This window comes from Psammomys obesus, unplaced genomic scaffold (assembly GCF_907164565.1).
Source record: "Psammomys obesus unplaced genomic scaffold, mPsaObe1.curated_primary_1811, whole genome shotgun sequence".
In the NCBI taxonomy this organism is placed as follows: domain Eukaryota; kingdom Metazoa; phylum Chordata; class Mammalia; order Rodentia; family Muridae; genus Psammomys; species Psammomys obesus.
The window spans coordinates 12,259,253-12,283,979 of record NW_026593286.1 but is presented as its reverse complement, the minus strand read 5'-3'; the positions used below and the strand labels follow the sequence as shown (position 1 = coordinate 12,283,979).

Genomic DNA, 24,727 nt, shown 5'->3' with positions numbered 1-24,727 from the left:
TTATTCTGTAATTTAAATTTACAGACTCGAGTTCTGGTGTGTATTAAAATCCACGGTCATTTCTACTTTGGCTGTAGATTTCTCATTGGCAAAGTTTCTGATCTGTGCATGAAAATTCAGGGTCACAAAAGGCTGTGAATAGATAAGTGGTCACTTGGTTTGTCTTGCTGGGTCCACATGCTCCAAATGACTGAAGATCCAGTCACACAGAAACAGTACTGAGGATGATCTGTGGGGAGAAGTCACTATCTTTGATCTTTTGTACATGAGGAATGGTATGACCGGCCTCTCAGAATCCTGCTTGTTGTTTTAGGTAAGACTTGGGGTGAACAAACAGTCTGTCCTTCTAAAGAGGGCAGTGATGTTCAGAGGAGAATTTAGAGCTTGTAGTAACGAGCTTGGCGGGCAAGTGCTTGTTTCCCTTGCCAACATGGAATAGCAGCAGTTTTTAGTAGACAGTGCGCCAGTTGCTGCCATCACTTGGCATCAGCCCTGCCCCTCCCCCCAGTAATCAGCAAAATAAGGTCGACAAACCACCAGATCCCAAGTCTTCCAAGTGTCAGGAGCTTTCCCAACTGCTGTTCCAGTGTGTCCCAAACAGACGCAATCGTGAAACATCCCAGGAAGAAGGAGCAGAGAAGCGTGGTTATGAAGTAGTGTCCGGTGTGCTTTATACAAGGCTTATTCCCTCATAGAAAGGTCCTGGGGTTGGCACACTCAATTCCCTCTGGGGCTCTGCACTGGACTGAAGTGAAGTGTGTTGCATATCACTGTAGACCTGATCCCCAAACTTGAGACAACAATAACTAAACTCCTGGGGTGCAGTTGCTTTACCAACGTGATTCACTGGGGCACCACAGATTATGAACTTGTCCAGTAGGCAAGAGCAAAGGATGACAGGAGAGTTGGGTTCCTGTATTCCAAGTTCTGGCTGTGGGACCCTCGAGTTGAGCAGCACCTGAAGGTAAGATATCCAGCCCTGCAGAGACTGATACATCAACCAGTGACCATGCATGGAGAGGACCTAGGCTTCCTGCTCGGATGTAGCCCATAGGCAGCTCAGTCTCCATATGTGTTCCCTAATAAGGGGAGTAGAAGCTGTCTGTAGCATGAACTCAGTTGCCTGCTCTTTGATCACTTGCCCCTGGCCGGGTGGCCAGACCAGACCACAGAGGAAGATTTGGGCAGTCCTGATGAGACTTGATAGGCTAGGGTTAGATAGTAGAGGAGGGGAACTCCCCCTTCTCAGTAGACTACCAGAGGGAAAAAAGAAAGAAAGGGTGGGGCCTGGAGGAGATGAGGGAGGGGGGCTACAATTGGGATACAATTGTAAAACAAACAAACAAACAAACAAACAAACAAAAAATAAAAATAAATTAAAAAAGAGTTTGACTTAAGTTTGACTTTTTTACTTTTTTTGAAAAGTTGCAAATGTCTCAGCTGTCCAAATTTTACTGATTCTCATTTTAATTGGTGGTGTGAGCACACTATGCCAGAAATATTTATGTCTTTCCACAATGTCAGAATTTATTGAATAATAGCAAATTCATAAGGTTTAGCTGTCTGAATAGCAGTAATTTGCAAGATAATACCCCTTACATTAGCAATCTAGCAAAGGTGAATGTAGATTCTTTTGTTCCAATTGTAATTACTAATATTTAACTCTCATATCACACAGAATACAGCAAAAAATGTGTATATATATGCATTTATATGAGTTACAGAATGAATTCAATTTAAAGAAGCTACTTCAGAGTTCAAGGGGTATCGGAAGTGGAATAATAGAAACAAAATGGAGTCTATATTGATAAGATAAGAAACCCAACCCAACCACAGGAAAGATGCCGTAGAAGTCAGGACATGAAAGAGTTGGAGTTGAGAATAAAGATATAGCCAGCTGCAAAGACAAAGGGACCAGTCCTGGAGTAGACTCAGCAGGTCCAGGTCCAAATGTGTGAACAAGTGACAAGGCAGATAGCAGTCAAGTTGACTGAATCAACAGTAGAGAACCAAGCTGAGCTGTAGCTCTATGGATAGTTGGGGGTAGGGGGTCATTGATACACAAGGTGTTCATCAGATGATAAGTTGATATTGTCCTGTGCCAGTAACAGTGTTGGTGTCTATCGCTTTATGGAGTACTGATGTCAACAATCCAACAAAAACCTAGTTGCGATCAGCTTCAAAGGAGCTGTGTTTTCAAAGGGAGGCAGTGGCAAGAAGAAATGGTGGTACTTCTGGAGGAAGATAAGTTTGAATAGCACCCTGTGAGTCAGAGGCCAAAAGGCTGAGTGTCTGCAGAGCAGAGAGGGTAGGAGCGTGGGAAGGGATGGGAAAAGACCTGGTCCACATGCCAGCTTGTCTCTGCACTGTGCTGGGACTGGTATCCACTGAACAATCACTTCAGTGTGGCCCTTGGCACATCTTTTCTGTCTGGAATTGCCAGAGCTGATAGCAAGACTTGTCTGGAAGTTATAAACAGTGTCCAACCCTAGGGTGGCCTGGGCCCATGGCAGCCATGTATGGAGTACTGTTGATGAGGAAACTGAAGCCTAGTTAAGGTGGGCACTGAGAAAGGTCACAGCAGGCCAAGTGGTCTATCTTTACTTGCTCTCACCCCCAAAAAAATAGATATTCTTGATAAAGGCCAGCTAAATGGCTTTCCACTCAGCCGCTCTCAAACCTGTTCTAGGAGAAAGATGAGGAGAAGAAGCAGAGAGGAATGCAAGTAGGTTTCTCTGCATTGTTCTATAGCAGAAAAATGGCACATCCTGTACCCTTCCTTGTCTTTATGTCATCTTCTAGAACAGGAATATTTAGTAGTTTTCAGATCTGCTTGGTTGATTTGGAGTAAATATATACATTTTTCAACCATAGGGTGTATGTGTGTGCGCGTGCGTGCGCGCGCGCGCGTGTGTGTGTGTGTGTGTGTGTGTGTGTGTGTGTGTGTCCATTTCCATGCCTCAAGTCTAGGTGACTTTTCTTTCTGATGGCTGTGGTGGCTGTGGTCTGCAGCTCAACTGATTCAAGAGTGGAATACAAAAAAAAAAAAAAATAGCCTCACCAATCTCCTTTTTGTGTGGAAAGGACAAATCCTTTGTGATCCAAACAAAACAAACAGCGCCACCTCTGTAAACTGGTTAAGAGAAATAACTCTCTTGTTCAGTAGTGAACCATAGAATTACTAATTCAGCAAACACAGAAACTACCCGAGAACCAAGCATTTCTTTAGAATACTTACTATGTTTCCCTAAAGTGCTTATTCCCCTTGGAGAGAGCCATGCAATTCTACTGACTTGTGTGAACAGAGAAAAGCAAGAGGTCTACCTTGGTCTTCTTTCATCTCTCTGTACAGGTGTCTAGGATCTGGATTCAGTCATCCATGGTTTCTGTAACACTGCCCAATCCTGCACATCTCTTTTCTCTGTCCATCTTCACTACCATCCATCTTTCCCCTTCAAGTACTCTCATGTTTACTTAGACCAAGAGAGCAGTCACTTTCAGAGCTAGCTAACTAGTGAATATCCTGGGAGATACTGGTCACACAACCTGGGATTCATTGGGAGATTCACATGTGTCGTAGGCTTTCCTCCACTGTGTTTCTTGCAGAGTAAACTGTTGATCTTAGCAAGAGGCCGTTTGCCAAGAAACTCAGTGCTTAGTGTTGGGAGAAATCAATTGCAACGGCTAAGATACTTGGTTCTTTTATTGTTGTTGTTGTTGTTTTTCTATCTGGCTACTGGTGACCAAAGATGAGACTAAACTAGAGCAAATCCAGTTTTTCAGTCATTCTGAAACTATTGCATTAGAGTATTTTCAAATACAGTAATCATGAAACTATGCTCTGTTCAGCAAATGGCAGTCGCCTATTATCACATGAAACTTCAAGGATGATGGGAGGATGAGTCAAATGCCTATGTGATTATTTCTGCTCAGAGGGGAAACTATGAAATGGTCATTCATCGTCAAACTCTGCTTGCTTTAAAGATTATACTATAAACACTATACTCTAGGGGTAGGAGATTAGCTTTAGATCATAGAATGTTAGAGCTTAAAGAGACTCTTCAGAGTCTACTTTTAAAAAGATGATAGTAAATTTAGCTAACCAAGTTCATGAGAGAGAGAACCCTGGTAGTTTCTATACGCTGAGGACTGGGGCCAGAAATTAAACACCTCCTCAGATGAGGATGAACATTTCCAGGAGCCCTTCAAAGTCTCCTTCCTAAGTCCTTCAACTCTCAGACTGTATTGATTACTGGTTGCCAAAGACCCTAGTGGTATGGCAAAGAAAAATGCTTGATGTTTCATTTATGGAAAAATGTCTTCAGACCTCAAGGGGCAGTTGGTCTTCACAAGAGTGCTTGGTTCCTGATACATCACTCTGAATAAAAAACAGGTTTGTAGGATAGTGTATCACATCATGGTGAGAAGACCAACTTAAATCCCCTGACCCTCTCCAGAAGACAATTACAGCAAGCACAGTTTCCTATCAGTTGTTGAGCAAGACTCTATATTAGTGAATAATAATAATAATAATAATAATAATAATAATAATAATACCACATCAGCCTCTCCAGTGTCCACAGATTTTTTCCCCCCTCCACTTCACTTTTGTGAGTTCTCCTGGCAGCTCAAGGTCCTTTAGCATTCATTTTCCCAATGACTCTACTCTGAGTGCCAAACATTCTTTGAAACTCATTCTTTAAAAAAGTGAGACCTGGTAGGCTAGGGTTAGATGAAAGAGGAGGAGGACCTCCCCTATCAGTGGACTGGGGAAGGGACAGGGGAGAAGAGGGAGGGGGGAGGACAGGATCATGAGGGGATGATGGTGGGGGCTATAGCTGGGATACAAAGTGTATAAGTTGTAATAAATTTTATTTTATTTTTTAAAGAAGAGGAGGAAAGATTGCAGGAGTCAGAGGAAATGGAGGACACCAAGAGAACAGGATCCATGGAATCAAATAAGCAGGGCTCACCTGGGCTCACAGAGACCGAAGCGTCGGGCATAGGCCCTGCATGGGTCTGCACTAGGTCCTCTGCATACATGTTATGGTTGCTAGCTTTGCGGTTTGGTGGGACTTCTAACTGTGGAAGGTTTGTCTCTGACTCTTGTCTGCTCTTGGGACTCTTCCTCCTACTGGGCTGCCTTGTCCAGCCTTGATAGGAGAACTTTTGCCTCATCTTATTGTATCTGATTTTGTTGTGTTTGCTTGCTGTTTCTTGAAGGCCATTTCTCTTCTGAAAGGAAATGGAGTGGGCATGGATCAAAGGAAGAGGAAGGGTTGGGGAATCAGGGAGTAGTGAAGGGAGAGGAAACTGTGGTTGCAATATATTGTATGAGAGAAGAATCTATTTTCAATAAATAAATGAATAAACAAGTGAGGAAAAACAATTGAAAAAAAGTCATTCCCATATGCAGGTTTTTAATTTTAACCCGGAGCATCCCGGTTAATCCCCAGAGTATCTCTCCATGATCCACTCTTACACTGCCTCTCTCCATTTACAAATAAAACTGCTGTTTCATGAGTATATTGAACATAAGTCCAAACTGACAAACCTACAGGTTTGAAGTAAAATCTCTCAGTCACAAGATGGATGCTGTTTTTAAGTTTTCCTAGTATTGGCTAGAGAAGGAAAAATGCTTTGAAAGATGGTACGTGGGTTTATTATCTGTTCAGGCTATGGCCTCCCTGATAGTTGTTGGAGATCAGATAATCTTTGTGGAGTCTGGGGAAAGGATGCCTTACAGTGTTGATGTGAGAATAAACCAGAACATGAGGTGTTTTTCTCTACTATATAATATCATATTATGGTTATCAAATGTCCCCTCCCTTCCTATAGAGATATATCACTTTCTTTTTATTTATTTATTTTTTTCCACTTTGTATCTCCCCTGTGATTCTCTCCCTCCTCCCATCCCAATCCCTCCCTTCCTCCACCCTCTGCATGCATGCCCCTCCCCAAGTCCACTGATAGGGGAGGACTTCTTTTCCTTCCTTCTGATCCTAGTCAATTAGGTCTCATCAGGAGAGGTTGTGTTATCTTCTTCTGTGGCCTGGTAATGCTGCTTCCCCCTCAGGGGGAGGTAATTAAAGAGCAGGCCAATCAGTTCATGTCAGAGATAGTCCCTGTTCCTATTACAATCTGAAAAGCTCTGCCCTGCAGGCTATCAATGTAGATGCTGAGACTTATGGGCAACCTTTGGGCAGAGTGCAGGGAATCTTAGGAAAGAAGTGGGAAACAGTAAGATCTGGAGAGGACAGGAACTCCACAAGGAAAGCAACAGAACCAAAAAATCTGAGCACAGGGGTCTCTCCTGAGACTGATATTCTAACCAAGGACTATGTATGGAGATAACCTAAGACCCCTGCACAGATGTAGCCCATGGCAGTTCAGTATCCAAGTGAGATATATCACTTTCAAGCTTGTTTATATATGACACCCTTTCCCCTTTTGTTGCCAAGAAGGCCCTAGAACCTTCTTGGTGACTATCATATAGTAATCCCTCCTATCTCTTTATATCTGCCAAAACTCCAGCACTTGTGTAGAGTGAAAACAGTGGGATACACTTACCAGTCCTCCATTGGGAAGCTATGATCCTTCTCCATCTTTCAAATTCTCACCACATGTATCTCTGTGCATCTACCTCTAACTCCTATCCCAAGTAAACCTTTTCTACAGGTCACTGGGAGCTCAAGATAGCAGAAAAATCTCTCACATGCTTTGCCCTCACTTTTCTTGCCCAATAACCTCAATTCTAGTCTGCCTTGGGGCACAGATTTCCTTCTAGCCCTCTCAAGTGTTGATTATTCTATCTACCACAGCATTCAGACAATAGTCCATGAGCCTGGAGCTGGGAAATATCTCTGTTCCTTTTTTTTTTTTTAACTACTTTCATCATCTTCTCTATGCTCTTCCAGTTGTAAAGCCATTTTCATCAGACTAAATCAGTTGCTGTGCCTTCATGTTATGGTCATCTATGGACTTAAGGCACTTACATTTTTCTCAGAAGACTAGGTCCAGGATTATTGTCAATTTTTAATGGCATATCTGCCATGACTTTTGAGGATTTCACAACTCCTTTTAATGGTCCTTCTAACCTCTGAGGTCCTTCTCCTCAGTGACTGTGTTCATGTCCTGCTTCACCTATATATCCCAATGTCTTGGCCTTGTCAGTTACTGCTGTTGCTGTCATCAATCAACTGAGAAAAGAAATCTGCGGAAGGAAATGTTTATTTTGACACATGACTTTAGCTAGTACAGTCAATCAATCATGGCAGGAAAGACATGGTGGGAGGGGGGTTGGTCTCCTGTATTCATAGTCGGAAGCACTGGGATGATTGCTGGTACCCAGCTGTCTTCCTTCTCATCCCTTTTACTCTGTAGGATGGTGCTTCCCACATCCAGAATGAGTTTTTCCTCCTCAGTTAAACTTCCATGGGACCATTCTCACAGACACGTCAGGGGTGTGTCTCCTAGGCAACTCCTAATCCAGTTAAGTTGCTGATGAAGAGGAACCACTGCATTCTCATACCCCGGAAGTACTCTCCTTTATCACTACACTCTCCCATCCCTTGAGCTCACTGCCTGGTAGATAGCTCAGCTTCAATAAATCCTCAGCCTGACTGGGGCCACGGTAGTTTCTATTGCTGTTATTCCAAATTTTGCAGGCAAAAACAACACAATGTGTTTTCCACAGTCCCAGGGGACAGAAGGCTAAAATCAGTTCAAGTCAAGGCAACAGCAAGATTTGTTCCTTGCAAAGATTCTGAGAAGAAAATCTTTTGTTGTTTTCAGTTTCTCATGGCCATCTGAATCCCATGGCTTTCGGTTCTGACTTCAAAGTGTACCACTCCACTTTCTGCTATTGTAATTATGTAGCCTTCTTCTCTGACTCTGACCCTCTGCATCCATTCTAAGGATCACTGGGATGGCATGAGGACCACACAGGTGATGCAGACAGCCCCTTACCTTGAGATCATAAATCACATCTGTAAAGCCTGTGCAGTCACATAAGTTAACCTACACTGAACACAGAGATCAGGACTAAATATCTTTTGAGGGAATTATTTAGCCTCTAGTGATTTGTAATCTGTGGTTGGTCCACATTTCCAAGCTTCTTCATACCGTCTTTACTCTTAGAGCACACAGTGAGCATTATCACTTTAAATAGCCTAGAGGCTCCCTTGTACCTTTCTTGGATTACTGTGTTTGTCTCAACCCTCTCACCCATACTGGTCAATCACAACACAGACTTTTAAAAACTTGTACCAAGAAGCTGGATGCCACTGAAGAAAAAAACGCAAACTCATGTTAATGTCTTCTCTTCAAGCTTTTAACCAGCACCTTCATAACAGCCAACCAAGTACCCTACTTATCCTAGTCTAGGTACCTACCCACACTCCCACTGTTGACTAACATCTTGTTATGCCTTCACTTTTAAAAGTGAGAGCAACCAGGCAGCTCTTATTAGCAGGGAAGAGCTTAATCTTTTTATGTGCACAAAGATGAAACTTAGCTTTTCTCCAGGGCCATGGGAAAATTATTTCATTTCTGCAAAAGTCTAAGACCCAGCTTTCTTACTGCTCCCCAGGTCTCATGCCATCTTGCAGGCCACTGCGTGAGGGACTGCTCTCCCTGTAGCATGCAATTTCTTCCCCCGTGCTACTCCATCATTCCCACCAAGAGGCAGGATTACTAAGGGGACAATGGAGTGGAGGCATATAGCTGTCCCATTTTGTGCCTTAGCACTATACAGACATTTATCCTGTGCACTTGGAGCAGCTGTGAGTTTCTGCATTAACTACTTCGCACTAGCTGCACAAAGAAACTTCTCTGATGAGGTCTGACAGCTGCATTAATCAATGGGTATGGAGATATGAATTTAGGAAGCAGTTTGATACTGTGGCTATTTAGGAAAAGAATAGCAGTAGGTTCACCCTTGAGGCCTGTGGGCTTCCAACCATGGGTCTTTGCCCAGATTTATAGTAGCAGGCACATGTTTTCTCCTGTGGAGAAATAAGAATGTTACCTTTATAACATTCATGCCACACTATAGCACTCACGAGCATATCTTACCATTTTGGTCATTATTGTAGCTCACAGCGCTCTTAACTGGGTAAGCTTGTTGAAAAAATTTTCCTCCCAGGAGTCTACATAGCAACTCTCCCTTCTATGAGATCTAGTCAGCAAGGAGAAAGTTTTCTGGCCAGTACTAACTTGATCTCTCCATGTCCTGTACCCAGTATGTGTGGTGTCTTCAGCAACTAGGTCTTAACCCTGAGTCTAGTGAGCAACCAAGAGCAATGGCAGCAGCCTGGATTTCAGGACTGTCCAGGACACCTCTGGCCAACAATTCAATGGGAACTATCCCATAGCTTTGACTTTAGAGCGGAGCACTATCTCAAACACCCTTACTGTTATCCTTTTCTCCACCCTCCTCTACCCAGAAAAGAGATTTCCTTGACAGAGAAACAAACATGTCCATGACATGATGGTTCAAACACTGAATTCTAACCACTGAGCCACCCGAAAGCATCCACACTTTCCTATAAAAAATAAAGTATTTTTAAAATTTAACATATCACAAAGTATGATTTTTATTTATTTATTTATTTTTACTCACCCAAGACTGGCCCTATATAGCCATTTAACCAACATTACTCAAAGCAAACACACACACACACACACACACACACACACTCACACACAGTGCTTTTTCAATCTTGTATTTAATACTAAAATTAAGGCTGTAATCAAACTGGTTGGTCCACAGAACAGCCAAGTCACTAACAAAAAAAAAAAAAAAAAAAATCTCCACTTATCAAGAAATGACAGTCTGTTGAGAAATGTGAACATTCTGTCCAAAATGCCAACTCTGCTTTTGGAGTCAGGTTGGAGGGAGCCCCCTTTTTCATGTTGACAACCTCAGGTCTGAATTACTCATCAAAGATTGGTCACGATTCACCAGAAGCAGAGGACTCAGCGTGTGATGCCATGAATTCTAAGCACTCACTCTGTAATTTGAGACCTCTTAGATTCACATTTGTGCCTTGGCAGAAAATTTATGATCTACATAAACAAGAAACTCATTTTTCTCTAATTTGAATATGGCCTTCATGCCAAAGATTATAGCACTGAGTTTTGAAAGGCACTTTGGAACCAAATTAAATCTTTAAGATTCTTGATTCAGGCTTGATGAAGTTGCCAAAAGTGTCTTGCCTCTTATAAGTTTTTTGATAAATAATGCAAAGTGGTTGCACATCTCTTGATTTATAAATGCTGTGTCTAGAACTCCATCCTAACAGAATAGTCACATGTATGGAAGTAAATGGTAAGAAGTCAGACCTTAGAGAAACAAACAGGCCATTCTTCTGGACCTATCCCTGGAGCTAATTTCAGCACCTACACTTCTTTTAGAGTGCTAGACTCAAGTTTTCCCTGCTGTAAAATGAGAATAACATTGCAAATACATGGCACCTTTTGAGGGTGAGAGATGTTAGAAATACAGGCACTGTCAGGCAGTCCTGGAATATTACAAAATGGTAGCCTTGGAAGGGCTCACATTTCTAAAACCATGCATGGCTTCTGACGTCAAAGAGAGTGGCACAAGCCCTTTGTCCTTCCTGCCCTGCCCCCACTCTCCTCTCATATGATTCCCATCCACTTTTCCCTCAGCACTCCCTCTCATATCCTGTTCTGCCTCTTTAACCACTTCTGTTGTCTATTCTATTTCCCCTTCTGAGTGAGACTCAAACATCCTCCCTTGAGGCCTCCTTGTTACTTAGCTTCTTTGGGTCTGTGGATTGTAGTATGGTTTTTCTGTACTATGAGGCTAACATATTCTTATAAGTTGAGTACATACCATGTGTGTCTTTTTGGGTCTGGGTTCCCTCACTCAGGATGATCTTTTCTAGTTCCATCCATTTGCCTGCAAATTTCATGATGCCTTGTTTTTAATAGCTGAGTAGTAGTCCATTGTGTAAAGGTACCAGTTTCTTTTTTTAATCCATTTTTCAGTTGAGAGACATCTGGGTTTTTCCAGTTTCTGGCTATTACGAATAAAGCTGCTATGAACAGAGTTGAGCAAGTGTCCTTCTTCCTGGCCTGCGTGGTTCCTTCTCCATGCTAACCATTGTGGCATTCTTCTTCCTCTTTTCTTCCTGTCTGTCATTTCCGATGGTTCTCTTGAACCCAAAGCCTGGGAACCTTAGCCATGCCTATCCCATTCTGCCCTGCCTAGGTTTTAGGCCTTTAATCAACCAGTCAAGTATAATGTCTTAGGCAGGTTTACACAACAAGGATAGGTTTATCCAGGCAGTAACCAGATCGTGTGGGCCAGTAATTAGCATCAAAATACAAGCATCAGACCAACCCAACAACAGCCCTTTGTCAGTTGTAGGGTAGGTAAAAATCTTTTCCCAACCTATAGGTTGCCATTTTATTCTATTGACAGTGTCTTTTGCTTTTTGTTTCATGCTTTTTAGTTTTATGCAATCCCATTTATTAATTGTTGATCTTGAGCTGTTGGTGTTCTGTTCATGAAGTTGTCTCCTATGCTAATGAGTTCAAGGCTGATTCCCACTTTTTCTTCTAAAAGATGTGTTTTTCTGGTTTTCCGTTAAGATATTTGATCCACTTGGACTTGAGTTTCATACAGGGTGAAAAAATGAATCTATTTGCATTTTTCTACATGTGGACAACCAGCTAGACCAGCTGGTTGAAGATGTTTTCTTTTTTCCATTTATTGTTTTTGGCTTCTTTGTCAAAAGTCAAGTGTCTGAAGGTGTGTGGGTTTATTTCTGGGTCTTTGATTCGATTCCATAGAACAGCAAGTCTATTTCTATGCCAATACCATGCTGATTTTTATGACTATTGCTCTGTAGTAGCTTGAAGTAAGGGACGAAATACCTTCAGAAGTTCTTTTATTGTACAGGATTGTTTTTCACTAATCCGGTTGTTTTTATTTTTCTATATTAAGTTGAGAATTATTCTTTCAAGGTCTGTAAAGAATTGTGTTGGTATTTTGATGGGAATTTCACTGAATATATAGATTACTTTTGCTAAGATGACCATTTTTTTGTATGTTAAGCCTACCAATCTGTGCCCATGGAACATCTTTCCATCTTCTGATATCTTCTTCAGTGTTTTTTTTTTTTCTTTCATTCTTTCCAGAGAATTGAAGTTCTTGTCATTCAGGTCTCTCTCTTCCTTGGTTAGTTATATCAAGATACTTTATATTATTTTAGCTACTGTGAAGGGTATAGTAATTTCTTTCTCAGCTTATTTGTCATTTGTGTACAGGAAGGCAACTGAATTTTTTTTAGTTAATTTTGTGTCCTGCCACTTTGCTGAAGGTGTTTATCAGCTGTAAGAGTTCCCTTGTAGAATTTTGGGGGGCCACTTATGTATACTATCATATCATCTGTGAATAGGGATACTTTAATTTCTTCCTTTCTGATTTGTATCTCCTTGATATCCTTTAGTTGTCTTATTGCTCTAGCTAGACCTTCTAGTACTATATTGAAGAGATATGGAGAGAGGGGGCAGCCTTGTCTTGTCCCTGATTTTAGTGGATTGCTTTGAGTTTCTCTCCATTTAATTTGATGTTGGCAATATATTTTGTTTGCTATATATTGTTTTTATTATGCTTAGGTATGGGCCTTGTATTCCTGATTTCTCTAAGACTTTTATTATGAAGGGTTGTTGGATTTTATCAAAGACTTTTTCTGAATCAAATGAGATCATGTTTTGTTTTGTTTTCTTACCAGACGGAGACCTATAACAGGGTAAGTTCCTGGGAGGATTTGGGGTGATTCTAGCTGAGACCATTAGTAGCGGGGGTCATGGAGACTGAAAAGACCACTCTCTAACAAGACAGGGCTTCTAGTGGAGAGAGGAAAACACCAACCCACCCATAAAAACTTGGACTCAAAATTTACCCTGCCTACAAAATGTGCAAGGATAAAATAGAGCAGAGATTGAGAGAATGTCCAACTAATGCTGGGCCAAACCTGAGACCCACCCCACAGGAGACAGCCAGCCCTGACACTGTTAATGACACTCTGCTATGATTGCAGACAGGAATCTAGCATAGCTGTCCTCTGATAGACTCCACCCACCTGTAGATCGAAACAGATGCTGAGACTCACAGACAAACATTGGGTGGACGGCAGGGACCTTTGTGGAAGAGTTGGGAGAAGTATGGAAGGACCTGAAGGGGGACAGGAACTCCACAAAAAGACCAACAGAGGAAAGTAACCTGGGCCAAGGGTGCTTGAGGAGACTGAACCACCAACCAAGGACCATGCAAGGACTAGACCTAGGCCCCCAAAACATAAGTACCTGATAGGCATCTTGGTTTTCATGGGGGTCGCTTAGTAAGGGGAGTGGGGGTTGTCTCTAATAAAGACTCTATTGCATGTTTTTCGATCACCTTCCCTTAGCAGGGCTGCTTTAACAGGCCACTGAGGAAGAGAATGTGTTCAGTACTGATGTGACTTGATGTGCTAGGGTGGGCTGGTGGGGAGGGGGAGAAGTTCCACTTTTCTGAGGGGTGGGGATCAGGAGATAGGGAGAAAAGGGAGGAAGGGACTGGGAGGAGATGAGGGGGGGTTATGATTGGGATGTAAGTGACTAAATAAATTAATTAATAAACAAAAGAACCATCAACTTCAAAGAAGGAGGAGGAGGAGGAGGAGAAGAGACCAGTATCACTGAGGTGAAATCTGGGAAGTGTTTTCTGAGAAAAAAAAAAAAAAAAAAAAAAGAAGAAGCTGTGTTCCAGAGACAGGCCTCGTGCTAGCAGCTGGCCTTGGTAATGTGCAAGAATCACCCAAGTGGACTGATTTTTGAAGGCATGAAGGGGTCATGGAGAGCAGGTGAGGTTTGGCACTGTGAGAGGCCAGGAAAGGCCCGTGGCATTTGAAGGCCCAGGACTGAATGGGTCTTGGAAAGAACTTGAGGCTTGGCACAATGAAGAGAGCCTATGGGAGGCTGTTGATGAAACTGAAGCCTAGTTTCAGTGGAAGATCCCAGTGTTTTGGAGATGTCAGTACCATGGGGTGACCACCAAGAACAGCAGCAGTAGTGGCGTGGAGTTTGCCAGAGACTAGTGTGCTACAAAGGTTAGAGCTGGAAAAGTGGCCAAAGCCCTTTGGCGAACCCAGAAAATCATGTGTGGATCTCAGACACTGGAAAAAGAAGCTGTGAAGTTAAAGTTGCCTTGGAGACCCAAAAGGACTTAGAGATGCCAGAGCATTGGAATACCTGACCAGGAAAGCTGCTAATAAGAAGTGGAACCAGCCCAAGAGAAAGAACTGTGTTTCAGTCAACGAAAGTGAAAGGAGTTGGACACCAGACACGGAGATGCAGAGTTTGGAGTTTGCCCAACTGGATTTTGGTCTTGCTTTGGTCCAGTATTTCCTCACTATGATGTTTTGAAATGGTAATGTATATCCTGTGATGTTGGAAGTATGTGATCTGCTTTTGGATTTTGATTTTATAGGGGATTACAGTTAAGAGATTACATGACTCTCAGAAGAAATTTCAAACTTTGGACTTGTAAACATTGTTGAGACTGTGATTGACTATGGGGGCTTTTCAAGTTGGCCTAAATGCATTTTGCATTATGTTATGGCTATAGACCTCTGGGGGCCAGGGAGTGAAAACGGACGGTTTGAATAGGTTTGCTCCTCATAGACTCATGTATTTAAATGCTTGGCCATAGGGAGTGGCACTATTAGGAGGTGTGGCCTCATTGGAGGAAGTGTGTCATCACTGTGTAGGCAAGCTTTGAGGTCATATATGTACGCTCAAGCTCCACCCAATGAATAAGTTAGTCTTCTCCTGGCTACTTGTGGAGGACAGTTTTCTGGCTGCCTTTGGATCAAGATGTAGAACTCTCAGCTGCTGCTCCAGCATCATTGTCTGCCTGTATGCCTCCATGCGTCTTGCCACGATAATAATGAATTAAATCTCTGAAACTATAAACCAACCCCAATTAGAGAGAGAAAGAGAGAATGAGAGAGAGAAAAACAAGTATCCAGTAATAGAGGATTCTGAACTAACTTTTTGCTGTGTTTTTGTTTTCTTTAATTAAAAAAAATTTAATACAATATATTTTGACCATGCTTCCCCCCAACTCCTTCCAGATTCTCCATACCCCTCTAATCCTCCAATTTCATTCTCTCACTCTCTCAAAAAAATATAACAAAAAAATAAAAATAAAAAACAAACAAAAATGCAATAAGTCAAAAATACTAAACAGAACAAAATGAGATATAATTCCTCCCCACAAAAAAACATAGAGTTTGTTTTGTGTTGTCCAACTATTCCTAGGTATGGGACCTACCCTGGAGTATGGTTGAAACACAGTGACACTCTACTGAAGACCAATTTTCCCATTCCCAGCAGGTATCACTTGCAAATAGCTTCTTGGTTAGGGGTGGGACTTTATATCTACTTTCCCTTCTCAGTGTTGGAATTTTGTCTGGCTTGAACCTGTGCAGTGAGTGTTGCCACAGTCTCTGTGAGTTCATACATGTATCTAACTTTCTTATAAACCCATAGGAGTCACTTGAGCAATGAAAATGAGCATTGCTGAAGAATTTTTTAATGAGTTAAGAAGTAGTCATAATAAAGTGTTGCCTGAAATTCTATCCCTAGCTACAAAAGTGAAAATGGGCATTTGAACAAAAATTGGTACTTATGAAAGTAGAGAAGGGGAACAGTGGGAGTAGAAAGACTTAAACAGAGAAGGGGTAGGAATACAGTAGACAAAATGGCAAGGAAGGAGAACCAAAATGAAGGGGTATGACAAAGCTGTATGGAAGCCTACTGTCTCATAACCAAGTAGACAATATATAAATTCTTCTTAAAAGTTGTATTGAACCCTGCTGGGCTGGGAAAAGCTGCTCCTATGAGTTGTGAATCATTAAACAAAACTCCAGTTTGAGGGGTGTTATACTAGGTGGTTAAGGAGGCCTCATAAGTTTCCTAACACAGTATAAGCTCTTGCTATTCCTCTGCACTTTCCACCAGAAGTGTGTGATGAGACCCTATTTCTGAGGACACCACGCACCATGATTTAGTTACATAATATAGAAAAACCAAGCTGAAATGGAAGCTTCTTCTCTGCCAGCTAGCTTGGATTCTTCCAAAAAGGGTTGTGTAGGTTGCTAGGGTTTACCCAGCTGTGAATCCCATGAACAATGAAACCAACCAGCCAAGTAAGATGTGTCTTTTTGTACAATAGTGGCGCTGCTACTGTGCGGATCACCAGTTGCTCTGTTTGGACTTGAGGCCTAATCTACAGAAGGAAATCCATTCTTTCTATTATATGCCTGGGCAAACACCCATAGCAGAAGTGGATCATAGGCTGTAAAGGCATACTGTCATTTAGCCAACATAGCAGCAAACTGCCTTAAAATATTTATGTTTATATGCGTAGACAATTGCTATTCTCAGCCTTGATCAGAGGAGCTTCTTTTCAGTGAAGAGCAGCAACTATAGAGGCTCGTAGCTTCAGAAGGTGAAGACTCCACCCCTGTAGGTGGAGCAACACACGTATATTATCCCCTCTATGCGTGCAAAAGACTTAAATAAGATCAAGCCAGCCACAATCCAAGCATGGATGTGGAGGGCTCATGAACACTGCTTGAGAATAGCCATCACTGCCAAGTGATGGCCGCTGGGCAAGGAGGAGTCAATTTACCTTAGGAGCGTGGCCCTGAAAGGCTGCTGTGGCCCCACACCCACGCACACACACAGCCAGCACTAAGTGGATCAGTGGGTTTTAAAAACAAATAGCACATGACGTTGGTAAGGAAAAGTGGTCATGCCGCTAAGGGAGGAATTAGAGGGGAGGAGACTGCCATGTTCAACTTCTTCCCCATTGTGAGTTCTCTAAATGGTGAGTTCTCCATTTGGACAACTCTACCCTCAGATTTCAGGAGACCTTTCAATCAGGTGTGGCATAGCAACAACCTTAAGGCCTCTGTTAAGTTCTGACTCTTTTCTGCAGCCCATCTAATGAAAAGCTGGAAGTGAGTTATTTACCAAGAAGGCTGAGCGGAGAGATGACTAACTTGAACTTATTTTCCACAATGTGAAGGCAAGCCAAAGAAGTGCAGCCTTTCCATGCCTTCAGTCATTCTTCACCATTAGCATCTTAGCTATATTTTCATGACATCCCAATCTGAAAGGACTGATCAACAGCTTTTATTTTAGAGGTGAGTTAAAAAAAAAAAAAAACAACTTAGCAATATTTAATGGACTAACCAACCACTTCTTTGCTCTTTAATAAATAGCTGCACATTAATACAGAATATATGAGTTTGAACTTGGATTACCTTAAGCTAGACATTTGTACATATATGATTTACTTAGTAGTTGAGCTGTGTTTGGTTTAAAAACTGAAATATCCCACAGTACCCCTATGGGTTTGCTTTGGTATCATGAGGGGCCTTAAAGTCTGAGAACGATAAAGATGTGGCTTTTGTTTTCTTGGTCATATCATATTATAGTCTGATAAAATCTGAACCCAACTATCAAAGAGACAGAAGTCACATCTATTAGGGAGGGCAAAGCAGGCAAAGATTTAGCAGTTTAGAGCAGTAGTTCTGTTAATGATTTCACGGATCAAAATAAGGTCAGAAGGAAACTTGGTAACTACGCAGGACTAGCTTGTTATGTTACTCTAGAGAACTTTCAGTTAGAAGACAACTGGCTAGGGAGATGGCGTCTGCCTGGAAGCCCAGGGCATAGGAAGGTTATTGGAGGTAGTCTGATCCCCAGACTATCTAGCTGGTCTAGGCAAAACAACAAAATGGTGAGCTGCAGTTTCAAAGAGAGACCCTGTCACAAAAATATAGTGAAGAGCAATAGAAAAAGACATCCAAAGTCAACCTCTGATTTCCAAATGTGCATAAATGGGTGAGCACACTTACAACGCATACACACAAATAATAATAACATATACACACAATAATAATAATAATTTAAAATAAAAAAGTAAACAAACTGATTGCAAGAAAACCACTTTAAGCCAGGTGCTGTGGATCCGGCCTGTAATCCCAGGACTCTGGGAGGCTGAAGCAGGCAGATCTCTGTGAGTTTGAGGCCAGTCTGGTCTACAAAGTGAGTCCACAACACAAAGAAACCTCGTCTCAAAAATAAATAAACAAATAAATAAATAATAAAGAAAGAAAGAGAAAAGCACTTAACTGTTACCATACGATTATTTTTTTAAAGTGAGATATCACATACAGTAAAATGTGCAAAAGCTTAAGTGTTCCGTTTGATGATGTTTTAACATGTATAAGTATTCGTGATCACCCCTATCAGATCGAGAAGTCGACCACCTGTGGATGATGCAGCCGTGGACCCTAAACATTCATTTTTCCAAACCTCTATAATTCGTAACTGCACTCTAAACACTTACCCTTACACCACACACATAAAGGCAGCTGTCAACTCTCACCAATGAAACTTATCTTTGCCCCTGTATGTTCATCATCTGTTCTCTGCTAATGTCAATTTCTTACTTCCTAGCATCATAATGTAGCCATGATATATGTTAATATTGTCTTTCCTTCTTGGGAATTTTCTTATTATTTTGCAACTCTGTCCTAAACCTAAAATTCTTTCAAAATGCAAAGCTACAGACAAACAAAGGCAAAAACCAAACCCAGGCCACCACAAGCCAGGGTTCACCTTTGGTTTTAAACTGAATTACTACTTCCTTGTTATTTCTGTAAATCTTCTGGGCTTTTGAGGTTTGGTCTTGCTATTTTGTCAGGGTCTGACATACCCTTGACTGGCCTTGAACTCATTACATCATGAAAGATGATTGTGAACTCCTCATCCTCCTGCTACCTCAGTAAGTTCTAGTGTTTTTAAGTATAATTTAATTTTTAATTGTGTGTGTGTGTCTGTATGTATATGTGCACATGTGAGTGCAAGTTCCCTTGGAGTTCAAAAGAGGGTATTTGCTCACCTGAAAGGGCCACCAGATAAGGGTGCTGAGAATCAAACTCTGCAAGAGCAGTAATGCTCTTCTCTCCTGAGCCATTTCTCCAGTCAGCAACCACTGGAATATCTGTGCTAGGGTTTAAGCCTAGGGCAAGCAAGCACTCTACTGACCCAGCTACATTCCTGATTTGGCCCTTTTTCAAAACTGCCTCTTGACTTCCAAAGCTTACTTGCCATGTTTCATTACTATTGTTTTTAATCAACACAACCTAATTGTAGGTTGTCACCTTTTCAAAGCATTCTTTCTCCTTTAAGTGGTCTTCTGAAACAATGGACTCATTGGAGGTTGTTTTAAAATAAATCGGCAGACTAGGAGAGCCCCCTAATGACTGTCAGGTACTCAAGGAAGCTGCTTTCAATGTATAAAAGAACTGGCCCTATGTCCTCAAACAGGCACCAACTTCCCTGCTTAGGACAAATCTAAAGAAATTGACAGTAAGAGCCTTCCCTAGAAAGAGGAAGACAGTGTCAAGTGAGGTCACTAACTTTGGAGGGAATGTTCTGGAGCTCTTTGAGTGCCAGCTGGAGAAAAGCAGGGATCCTTTTCGATTGCAAGAAAAACATACCAGCTATGTGGAATTCACTCTGAAATTAAGAAGTCTATATCAAAAGTCCTCCTGGTTTTCTTATCAAATAAAACAGTCTTTCCTTTAGGCTCTTCTGAATTATCAAACCAACCTCCAATGGCAAATAAACAATAAGAAGAGCTAAGGTAGCCTGTTACTGAAATGTAAACTATTCTGAGTGCTTCCCCAGGCTTCATTTCATCCTCACAAAAAAAAAAAAAAAAAAAAAAATCCCAGCAGCCACTGTCATCAGCAGCTTATTGGAGGGGTGAAGAGAAAGCCATTTGCATGCCTACAGCTAGTGCAAGTAACACTGTTCTGAAAACTTGATTGTTTTGACTCCAGAGGCAAAGGCTATGGTACCCTAGAGCTTCTGCCTACTCTATTGCCTCAATACCTGGGTCTAGCAGAGGCTTGAATAACAGGGATCAGAGTAAAGGAATGTGCTCAGGTGGTGTTTGGTCTCTGTGGTGATAGGTCTATGCTTTGGTGTTGTTATGGAATCCTGATTTATAACCAAACAGCTTCTTTCAGGAACAGCCCACAGGACACAGAAAAGGACATAACTCTCAGTTACTGCGGCCCAAGTTCTAGAATCATGTTAGGAGATCTCACAGGCATCATTTTAATTAATCATCACTCTAGCCCTGTGAGGTTGAGAAAAAGAAACCTTCAGTGAGTGAAGAAATAAATGTGGAATGAGAAGGGTGAAGAGAGGCTTCTGTTTTGGAGATCAGATCTGAACTTTAGGCTCAGCCTTTGTCATCCTGTAAGCCTCATGACAGAGGGACACAGAAAAAAAAGACCATAATATTACACTCTCTTCTGACACTTTAAGAAATGTTGAACTATTTTTTAAAAACTCCACATTTGGGACTCTTCAGTCTAAGAGCCATATTTTATTTACTTCCTAAAAAAATGTAAAATAGTTTTCCAGACACAGCAGGGGAGTTGCATATACAAATTCAAAGCATTTGCAACAGCATGCACAAGACCTTCATAAGTTCAAACCCAAGAAAATCCCAGCATAGTGAGAAAATGTGGGCATAAAGTCCCTTCTAGTTAAGGAGCCATGGGCAAATAAGGCTTCAACCCTTAATAGGCTGACCACAGTCTACTGGAAGGCAAAAAAATTTAAGAGTAGATTAGCAGTACCAATTGTACTTGATAGGTTTGGAAAAAAAAAATAAAAGGATATAAAGTTGAGTGGATAAAGAAGGGAAGTTGGATCTTGGAGGAGGAGATGAGAAAGGGAGTGACTATGATCAAAATAATTGCACAAAATTCTCAAAGAACTAATAAAACCAAGAAAAATCTGTATTCACCCTATAAGGGTCATTAAGAAAGGAAGGCAAGGGAACAAGGCAAACCCGAGGCCACCCATTGGTTTAAACCCTCTTTGAAAGGAGACTGCCTCTCCCGTTTCTGCCCAAGTTGGAATATGGACGTGAGCAAATAATAGCCCTGCATTTACTTTTGACTTACTGAGAAGCGGTTTGAATCTATCTCTGATACTATAACTAGAATCAACAAAAGCTCATAAACTAGACAACATTTGGAGTTTCAAAGATCTGGAGAGGAACTGACCATGTAGCCCTGATGGAAGAAGAGGCTGCCATTTTGTATGGGTTAGTCCTGTCTTCCATCACAGCTGATTGAACAAGGGTAGGCACGTGGCTCAGACTACACTTCTTTCCTCAGAACTTTGTATTTGGGATGAAAGAGACTTGCCATCTTCCTCCTCTTCAGGTGGCTGAGCCTTCAGTGTATAAGTGATGGAATTATGGATCTGAGAAGAAATGCAACTGTAGAAAAAGAAGAACAGCAACCATGCAATGTGCCTATCAGCCAGGTTCAGACTGAAAATAAGACTGCTATGTCCCTTCACCCCAATTTCTCCCATATGCCCAAGCCCCTGTCTGCCTAAGTCTTTCCACCAGCATTCTTCCTCACTATTTTCATTTTACTTATGATCTGTTATCCTCAATCCTTGACATGTCTCCTATCAAAGGGAGGGCCAAGTCAAGGAAATCGGTATGAAAAGCTGTATGGAAACCTTCTATCTCATAATCCAACATAAGTAAATGGAGGGATAGTAGAAAACACATGAAACCAGAGAGAAGAGAGTGAACTGCCAAGGCCTAAAGGATTAGTTAGGACAGGAGGAAGAGAAGACAATGGATTAACTAAAACTGAGAATTTTGGGGGGCTGGAGAGGTGGCTCAGTGGTTAAGAGCACTGGCTGCTCTTCTAGACGTCCTGAACTCAATTCCCAGCACCCACACGGTGGCTCACAGCCATCTATAATGGGATCTGATGCTCTGTTCTGTCATGCGTGTGCACATGTGCCTAAAGCTCTCATATACATACATAAATGTATTTTTTAAAAAAGGATTAAAAACAAAAACCCTAAGAATTATGAAAAAAAAAAAACTTGTGGAAAACTACTAAAAAAGGACTTTGAATGGAATGAACAGAATTGCCCTGAATGAGCGGACAATATTGTACCCCCAAAAACATGGTTTGTTAAATGAAAATCACAGTACAAGGCATGGGATACCATCCCCATGAGTTCTTGTCTGAGAAGCCCCAGGTATCCAAAGTGACACAGGCTACTGCCAAAGCCTTGGTTACCCACCATAAACGCCTACTGCTAAAGACACCCCTACTGCTAAAGACACCACATACACTGGATGAAGAGCATAGCAAAATCAGTCTCTAACTGACCAGGAAACTTCCTCCTTGTTAACTAGATTTCATAGTGCTGGAAGATGCTATGCTGGAAGGAAAAGACATCAATGGTTTTACTCAGCATTAGACACTGTGTGCTCTAATACTGACCTTCCAGGCATGTGTGCTGACTGGTGCAATATTTTCGCAACTGTTACACAGTAATTAACTGCTTTCTGATGGCTTCTGAGGCCTGCTCCACAGGAGAGAAATTTATGTCTTGTAAAAGCTCATGGCTGGGGAGGTCATAGGTCCTAAGATAGATGCTATTTTTATATTGCTAAATGGTAATATTGTCAAGGTTCCTTATAAATATTTATGCTTATGTACATAAACCTGGAACACTTTCAAGCTTGGTCACAGAAGCGTCTTTGTGCACTGGACAGTAGTCAAAGGAGAGATACACAACTCCACAAAGACTGAGGAGTGAAGTCTAAAGATACTGAGTACTTAGCCTGGAGAAGACACATCAACCTCCCACCACCAAGACTGAGAACATCTCAGGAGAGGAGAAAGAGAAAGTACAAGTGAATGAAGATGGGAAGGAGTCATGTGAAGTGTCCTCTGCTGGAGATGACATGACTGCCTCAGTCACAAACTCATCTTAGCTGTGGTTACCTGTTCATTGCGCAATGCCTCCACAAAGATCACCTCAGCCAAAGTCCCGGCAGAGATGGTTTCGATGATCTTCAGGCTCCGTGCCATACCGAGGAGCTCTTGGCTGTGGCTGCTGGGAGAGGGAGAATCATTCTTTATGGAAGATGTGGCAATTTGTAGGTGTCTCGTGTTCCAGTGGTTGGCTCCCACACCCGTGCACACTGTCAGCAGTAACTGGAGTTAGTGAGTATCAAAACGGAAAAGAAAACAGACATGAAGTTAGAAGGGTTTATGTTGTGGGGTGGATGATGAGATTTGAGAGAGGAATGCTGGGTAGATCTGATCACCCAGATTTCATTGTAGATATGTGTGAAATTCTCAAAAAGAAAAAAAAGTTGTTAAAAGGTTCTTCTCCCTTGGGCATTGTCGTGATACATGCTGCTTTCTTCTGAAAAAGGTGGGAAGGAAAGGGGATGTGTTCTAAATAGCTATATAGTTGGACACACAAGAGGCAATCCTCCTAGCAAACAACTGGCCAGTGTCCTGTTTTGGGAGAGAAAGGGGGAAGTTAGACAAAGATACTGACTTCAGGAAATAGCTGAAGTACTTAGTGTTTTTTTAGAACATAGGGAAGGGACCATAACCTGGAAGTTTAGAAGAAGGCTGAGTGCCTGACCTACGATGAGGGAATTCTGTGTAGGCGGTATCTCTGAAATTCACAGGAAGTTCCCTGAGGCCGAGCCTCAGGCAGGAGGTGCTGGCCAACTGATGGGTTGCTCTGCATCACTGTGACAAAACAGCTTAAAGAAAGAAAACGTCATTTCAGTTTGTGTTCTCCATGTATAGTTACCTGGCTCCATTATGGTAGAAGAAGCATATTACTCCCTTTACTATTCTATGAAATACTTATTTCATAACAGTTAGGAAGCAGAGGGACAGGAAAGGGTTGGGGACAAGACACCCTTCCAAAGCACTTTCATGATCTACTGTCTTCAGCCAAGCCTTACCACCTAGCAGTCCTCTCAATTATGAACTCATAAATTGATTGATATTTAAACGAAACAAATAACCTCATGACCTGATTGCCTCTTAATGGATCCACCTCTGAACACTGCTTCTTTGGGCAAGCATAGCTCCGGAACACATCCCTGAAAAAAAATGGAGCATGTGTTTGATGACACCAGCTGGCATTGCTTAGGCGTGATCAGTTTCTAGATGATGTGGTCAGTAACCAAAAATCAATTAAGTCCTTCCTCCAGTCTTTCAGAACCCCTCTGGAATCCTTCTCCTTGCAATGTGTACTGAACTGAATGAAAACAGCCGTCATAGGGTCATATATTTGAAGGCTTAGTCACCAGGACATGGAACTGTTTGAAACGATTACAAACATAGGGGATGTGGCCTTGTTAGAGTAGGCGTGGCCTTGTGGGAGAAAGTGTGTGACTGGGGGTGGGCTTTGAGGCTTCTGAAGCCCATAGCTTCCCCAATCTCTCTCTCTCTCTTTCTCTCTCTCTCTGGCTCTCATGCACGCTCTCTCTCTTCTCTCTGCTTGAGGATCAAGATGTAGCTTTCAGCACTGCCTGCCGCCATATTTTCCACCATGATAGTAATGGGCTAAGCTTCTGAAACAGTGAGTAAGGTCCCAATTAAATGCTTTCTTTTGCAAGATTTTCTTTGGTCATGGTCTCTCAACAATAGGAAAGTGGTTAAGACAGAATGGATACCATTGAACCAACAAGCAAAACAGAAATGTGAGTTGTGAAGATGTGATTCTAATATACTTAGTTGGAGCCAAGGAAATATGT

General features: G+C 41.8%; 1 pseudogene; it reads right to left on the bottom strand.

Annotated features, from left to right (window-relative positions):
* Positions 1-448: 448 nt before the first annotated feature.
* Positions 449-23,030, bottom strand: LOC129683657 (TM2 domain-containing protein 2-like; annotated as a pseudogene).
* Between the last annotated feature and the right edge of the window lie 1,697 nt (positions 23,031-24,727).